The sequence below is a fragment of the Trachypithecus francoisi genome, unplaced genomic scaffold (assembly GCF_009764315.1).
Source record: "Trachypithecus francoisi isolate TF-2019V2 unplaced genomic scaffold, Tfra_2.0 Lachesis_group11, whole genome shotgun sequence".
NCBI classification, from domain to species: Eukaryota; Metazoa; Chordata; class Mammalia; order Primates; family Cercopithecidae; genus Trachypithecus; species Trachypithecus francoisi.
Genome location: NW_022681456.1, coordinates 58,327,658 through 58,335,207, shown reverse-complemented (window position 1 = coordinate 58,335,207; position 7,550 = coordinate 58,327,658). Strand labels below are relative to the sequence as shown.

General features: G+C 41.6%; 1 pseudogene across 1 annotated transcript; it reads right to left on the bottom strand.

The window, feature by feature from the left end:
- Positions 1-6,356: 6,356 nt before the first annotated feature.
- LOC117089718 lies at positions 6,357-7,188 on the bottom strand (annotated as a pseudogene). The gene has a single exon (XR_004439718.1). The product of XR_004439718.1 is annotated as a 40S ribosomal protein S6-like (transcript).
- Positions 7,189-7,550: the final 362 nt, after the last annotated feature.

The following is a 7,550-nucleotide window of genomic DNA, read 5'->3' as shown; positions in this document are numbered from 1 at the left end:
GGAGAATGGTGTGAACCAGGAGGCAGAGCTTGCAGTGAGCAGAGATTGCGCTACTGCACTCCAGTCTGGGTGACAGACAAGTCTCTGTCTCAAATATATATATATAAAGTTTCTTAAGAACATTTTGTAAAAAGCAATTTTATGGCACATGAAAATTACATAAAATTTAAATTACAGTGCCCATGAAAAAAGTTTTTTTTGTAACACACACACACACACACACACACACACACACAATAAATGGCAGGGGAAACAGGAGTAGACAGAAAATACTTTATACCACAATGTACATCTGATACTTATGAAGGGGACTGGGGCAGGGGGGAAGGACAAAGATTAAGTAGGAAGAGGCTCTGATTGCAACTCTGAGAAAATCTGAGCCCACACAAGGGAAAGTTGTGGCACAAAAATGCTCAATGGAGATCTTTTGTGTTGCGAGAAGTACGTGTTGGGCAAAAATGTCTTAGTACAGTGTCATGCTTAGTCATTGAGTGGGGCCAGGAAAAGTGTGGCCTTGGCTGAAATGCTGTGGCAGATTTCGAAGGTGCTGCAGCTGGAGACTGTCAGCTCACTGCACTCCTTTTGACACGTTCTCTTGAAGGGAAATCTCAGGGATGTGCCTCCATATTGCCACAGGGGTAAAGCAGATTCACCTGAGTAACTGAGAGCAACACTTCACATAGATCAAAGCTGTAGGGAAAAGAAAGAGAGATCAGATTGTTACTGTGTCTATGTAGAAAAGGAAGACATAAGAAACTCCATTTTGACCTGTCCCTGAATAGCTGCTTTGCCCTGAGATGCTGTTAATCTGTAACTTTGCCCCAACCTTGAGTTCACAAAAACATGTGTTGTATGGAATCAAGGTTTAAGGGATCTAGGGCTGTACAGGATGTGCCTTGTTAACAAAATGTTTACAGGCAGTATGCTTGGTAAAAGTCATCACCATTCTCCATTATCAATAAACCAGGGACACAAACACTGCGGAAAGCTGCAGGGACCTCTGCCCTGAAAAGTCAGGTATTGTCCAAGGTTTCTCCCCATGTGATAGCCTGAGATATGGCCTTATGGGATGCGAAAGACCTGACCATCCCCCGGCCCGACATCTATGAAGGGTCTGTACTGAGGAGGATTAGGAAAAGAGGAAGGCCTCTGTCTCCTGCCTGTCCCTGGGAACGGAATGTCTCGGTATAAAACCCGACTGTACATTTGTTCTGAGATATGAGAAAAACCGCCCTGTGGTGGGAGGCAAGACATGTTGGCAGCAATGCTGCTCTGTTACTCTATATTCCACTGAGATGTCTGGGTGGAGAGAAGCATAAATCTGGCCTACGTGTACATCCAGGCATAGTACCTTCCCTTGAACTTATTTGTGACACAGATTCCTTTGCTCACATGTTTTCTTACTGACCTTCTCCCCACTATCACCCTACTCTCCTGCTACATTCCTCTTGCTAAAATAGTAAAAATAGTAATCAATACCGAGGGAACTCAGAGACTGGTGCCGGTGCAGGTCCTCCGTATGCTGAGCGCCGGTCCCCTGGGCCCACTGTTCTTTCTCTATACTTTATCTCTGTGTCTTATTTCTTTTCTCAGTCTCTCGTCCCACCTGACGAGAAATACCCACAGGTGTGGAGGTGCAGGCCCCATTCACAAAGCATTTGTACAGCCTATCTTATAGCTTTTAAGGTTTCAAGGAGAAGTTGAGGGGGAAATAACTGTGGGGTTTTGTTTTTAAGAAGGATTTTGACTAAAGAGTCTGAGATTAAACTCTCCTCCATAAGAAAAATAATTCCTGGAGGATGAGATGAAAATTCCAATTGACAAGCAGGTCAGGAAGATCTGAAGCTATATGGTTAGATCACGGTGTAATGGCCTGCGGATAAGTAACTGTGCTTTCCTGAACTTTTGGATACTGAGCTCAATGCACAATATAACCCAAATCACAGGGCAAGAAGCATATCCAAATATTAAAAGGACACAGAAATGCAGTGGTGAAAGAGTGAAAAGTGTTGGACTGGCAAATCTGACAAATGGTTATGAGGAACACCTGACCCTGTTGTTGGTCCAAATGTTATGCGTGAGTAGGAAACTCAGCTGGTGCCACTGAGAGTTAAGTAAGGAAGGGTTCTTTAAGTGGGAACCTTGGAGTAGTCAAAGCTGAAAGACATGGAACCATTTTAATAGAATTGTCCCATTTTAATAGAATGGGGTACAATAGGAAACCGTACTTCTGGCAGAAGGCTGGTGGAGTGCTATAGGGAAGGACATTGGGCTTTTAGATCTAATGATCCTTGATTCAGTTACTCACCACTTTGTCTTTTAAATATAACTACAAGCATCCTAGTGGGTACTGGTTGAGACTATACCTACTAATGAGTGGCTTCCATAATTTTAAGATCAAAGATTCTAATAAGAACTTGAACATTGTATGAAAAGCATTTAAATAAGAAACAGGCAGCTCAGCAAACTGAACTGATTAAATGCAGATAATATATTCATAAACCTGCAAAGGTGAGTAGCATGGAAGGAAATCATGGGATCTATGAACAATGGAAGTCACGTCACTACGGACAAGACTGTCCCCATGAAATGACTTACCTCTGACATTGAAAGCTTGTGCCCCACTGTATGAGACTCTTAATTCATAAAAGGAAAAAAAAAAAACATGGAACTTGACTTATGGATGACAATGCTTGATTAATAGAGATTTGTATTTGAAAGAATGCCAACTAACAGAAAATTTCTAGTTAAAAAATGAAATATATCAGCAAAATTGACAATTATATCCAATGTGGCTGGCATAAACTCCCATTGAGATAAATGGATGAGATAGACACATACATTGATATATACTATTACAGATATCTATGTATATAATAACACAGTCAATGACTAATTTTCTAACCATTTGTTTTAGCAAGTGAGGCACAGTGAATCAGACATAAAAATATCAATCATGGTGGCTGGGCCGGCGGCAGCAGCGGTACGAGGCGCGCGCGCGCGCGGGGTCCCGGTCGCGAGGAGGAGGAGGATGTGGCGCGCGGAGGGGAAATGGCTGCCGAAAACAAGCCGGAAGATGATCATGGGAACAGCAATAGTAGTCATGTAAAAATCTTTTTACCGAAAAAGCTGCTTGAATGTCTGCCGAAATGTTCAAGTTTACCAAAAGAGAGGCACCATTGGAACACTAATGAGAGATCATGATGCAGCCGTCCTTTTGGATTTCTTTTTAATAATGTGTGACCCTTCACCTTTGATCCCCTGACCTGCATTACCTTGGCTCTCACCACACACTTGTTCATGGGCGCAGCAAAGAAGAGGGATCCACAGAGCTGGAGCCGTGAGGGCTGACACATTGGAATGAAAGCTGGCAGAATTCGTAGGGAGAGCTTTCCCATCCTGCCAGCCCCATGTCTGGCTTTAAGACAGTTCTATTAGTGAATTAACTGTTCTCAAAACCCAAAATTAATTTGAACCGAATGTTACTAAAAATGAAATAGAAAAAAGTGACCTACTCTTGCCTCATCCAGAGTTACTATGAAGGAGCTCCGCAGCCTGACTGAGCTCTGGAGAGCAGGGCTCTGTGCACACGCCTCCCGGTCCAGAGGCCTCCGTGACCATCCATGATGCCACTCTGTCCCTTCAGCAAGCTGCCTTTTTCTTACCAGCACCTGCCCCAGCGGTGGTATGTTTTCCTGTCGGTTACCATCTTCTTATGAGAATGGAAGCTCCATGAGAGCAGGGTCTTTGTCTTCTCCCTGTGTATCTCCAGTGCATAGGACAGTGCGGACACAGTGCAGAGTCTAAATAAATGCTGTTGAACGAAAAAAAAAAAATACCAATCATTAGGATGCTGGATTTAAAAAAAGCCATGAGTCTTTAACTGAAAAGTAAATGGTGGTCATATCAACCCTTCAGTCACATTCAGAGGTAGAAAGTGAGAGTGACTGAGACTACAAGATACATTTATTTATGAAAGCTTTGGCAATGTTAAGTGCCTGAAATGATTGTGCATAGGGCAGTAAGCTAAGTGTCAATGGACACATTTCCAGGAATTGCTCTTGTTTCTTGGAATTGTCCAGCTTGTAAATAGCCAAAGATATTTATGTATTAGTCAATAAACAGATCAAAAAATTAAATGGCCCATCACCCATAAGACCAACAAGTTTTAACTAGATTTTCTCTCATATTGACATTTTTTTCTAGTTTTGACTTTAACACTGAGGCCTTAACAAGGACACAAAAGGCTAGAAAACCAGAGTGTCCACAAAAACAGACCCAGACTTAGATATCAACAGATCAGGGAATAAAATTTTATATTACAAACAGAATAGGAGAGGAAGGACCAGGAAATTAATGTGAAGTGCTTTTCTCAATAATTCATACTCACCACAAAGTAGTAGAATAAATGAATATTAAAATGAGCAATTTAAGCAATTACTAGATAATATTTGGGGTGGCAGAGCATTAAGGAGTAATATTCCATATTAAAAGTATGTGCTACAAAATTCATATTGAAGGGCAATATAGTTGGATCACCAGTTGAATTGTCTAATAGATAGGCTTGGCAATGAGGTGGTAGAGGTAAAAAGTGTAACGTATATCATGATTAGCCAAGTAATATTTAAAACAATTTCTACTCCTGTCATTATTTTAAAAGCAGAGATTGTTACATGTCTCCTAGTTAGAAACATTAAATTCTTTTTTTTTTTTTTTTTTTTTTTTTTGAGGCGGAGTCTCGCTCTGTCGCCCGGACTGGAGTGCAGTGGCCAGATCTCAGCTCACTGCAAGCTCCGCCTCCCGGATTTACGCCATTCTCCTGCCTCAGCCTCCAGAGTAGCTGGGACTACAGGCGCCCGCCACCTCGCCCGGCTAGTTTTTGTATTTTAGTAGAGACGTGGTTTCACCGTGTTAGCCAGGATGGTCTCGATCTCCTGACCTCGTGATCCGCCCGTCTCGGCCTCCCAAAGTGCTGGGATTACAGGCTTGAGCCACCGCGCCCGGCCGAAACATTAAATTCTTATAATCTGTGACTTGCTATACAAATGTTACTGCTACAATTTCATCAATAAATTGCCTCTTAAACCTAAGGCAGATGCCAGCAGAAGGAAATCTTCACAGATGACATACTTAGTAAATGCTTTGAATGTAGGTTTGGAATAAACAGAGGAGAGAGCTTGGTCATGCCATATTTGCTTCTCATTATTTGGAGTATTATTCCAGGCTGTCTCCTCTGATAGGGCAAACATATATAAGGAAAGATGCAAATAGAGAAAAAGATAAGTGGTAGGAGAATCAGGCAACCTTATTTCAGCACTTTAAAGAACAGTAGAGAACAACAGAATGTGCTCTTAGCATTCTTACTTCATATGTCTGTACTCCTTAAGAAAGGATCTGGAGAGAAGGTACTAGCAGTGATCCAGCCATTTTGAGTCTGTTACCGTGGACTTGGACAAAAGGCTATCCTGTATGCTCATACAGTGTATGGGCAATAATGGAATGAGCATTGTGGATGTGGCCAATTCTTAATGAGATGGTTGCAATTTGGAAACAGAAGTGGGAAGAGTAGGCTATTTAATCAGTATTATTTCTCCCTAAGAACCCAAGGGAAAATTTACTTGACAGAACAGCCAGCCATAATGCAAAACAGTTGCCATGTTTCAGAATCTATTATTTTGAGGTACGGAAATATACACCAAGTTCCTAAATACAATGGAAAGGATCTAAAAATGGCTCATTCTACATTAATGACTGTATTTTGTGCACAAGCAAAATGACATTGCTTTTGCATGTGGCCTCTAAATCCTATAGGAAAAATATAGTCTTATCATAACATAGTGCAATGATAATTGATTTGGAAACCATGAACCAGAATTAAAAAGATAACTGATTTTTAGGAATCAGAGATGTAACAAAGAAAAAGCAGTGAAATGAGAGCCCATGAAGAGTTTCTGTTTCTGGATCCTGACCAAGAATGAGAAGATTCAGAAGCTTTGTGAATATGGACAAGCTAAACTTAGAAATGTTTGAGTCCATTACAGACAACTAATCCCTTTAGCTAAACAGAAGAACCATTACTAATACTAGGCATTACATAATCGAATGTCCATCGTTAGAGAATAGCTGAAGACACTGGCATCACAACTTAAGAGGGCACAAATCTGAACTCACTTTGGCAAAAACGGTGACATGACAAATCACTAATGACCTCCAGAGTGGGATATACCCCAGAGGAATTGTTCTCAGGCCTATCTTGTCTTTCCACTGGTGTGAATAGGTTTACCAACATAACACTTCAGTTGTGACCTGTCTCATTATGTTATGTGTCCTTGTTTCATATAAATAAGATAAATCCCTTTTTTTTTTTTTCTGAGTCTGATCTTATTTATTTGTTACTCAAAAAGTTATTTCTGACTGGATTCAGACTTAGAAGTAGAAGCTCGCAGAGAGGAAAGTCTGCTTCTCTTCGCAATTTGTTCCTGGCGCTTCTCAGCCTCCTTCATTCTTTTGGCCAAAAGTTTAGCTTATTCTGCAGCCTCTTCCTTGTTTTTCTTAGTAGGCTGCTTCTTCAGAGCAATACGCCGCCGTTTGTGCTGCAAGACACGTGGAGTAACAAGACGCTGAATCTTGGGTGCTTTGGTCCTGGGTTTCTTACCTTCTTTGTTGAAGGGCTTTCTCACAACATACGTCACCTTCTTTAGAGAGATTGAAAAGTTTGCGGATTCTGCTAGCTCTTTTGAGGCCCAGGCGGCGAGGCACTGTAGTATCAGTCAGTCCAGGAATATCCTTCTCTCCTTTTTTTTTTACAATAACCAAGTTGAGAACGCTCAGATTGGCATCCACAATGCAACCACGAACTGATTTTCTCTTTCTTTCTCCCGTTCTCCTTGGTCTGTAACAGGAATGCCCCTTACTCAGTAGCAGGCGGACACGGCCATGGGTCAAGACACCCTGCTTCATGGGGAAACCTTGTTTGTCGTTCCCACCACTGATTCGGACCACATAACCCTTCCATTCTTCACCCAGAGCATCAGCAGCAACTTCTGTGGCCATACGCTTCTCATAAAAAGTACAAAGTTTGCGTTCATCATCCACTTCAATGAGTTTCTGGCAGCCAGTGGCTGGGAAGGAGATGTTCAGCTTCATCTTGAAGCAGCTGAACGCCTCCGAGGCGCCACGGAAAAGAGATAAATCCTTTTTTAATGATTGCAGAAACTTTCTACTATATGAGTGCTCTATAAATAATTTGCTTCATTTTATTGGAAGTTCATATTCTTTCTGCCACACTACATAAATAGTGTGGTTGTCAACCTTCCTGCTCAAAAGGAGATTCTCCACTACTTCTACTCAGTTCTAACTCAATGGACATGTGCGAGGTTGTTCTCTTTTTATGCCACTGTCTCCACCTAAGTTTCGTAAAGACAAGATAACAAAGTCCAGCACTGTTAATTTGTAAGTTTTCTATAAGTTACCAGTTGATAGGATGAGAAAAACATAGAGAAAGCAGGTTCTCTGAGGCCCTTCCACTATGCTCCAGACCTTCCTCCAAG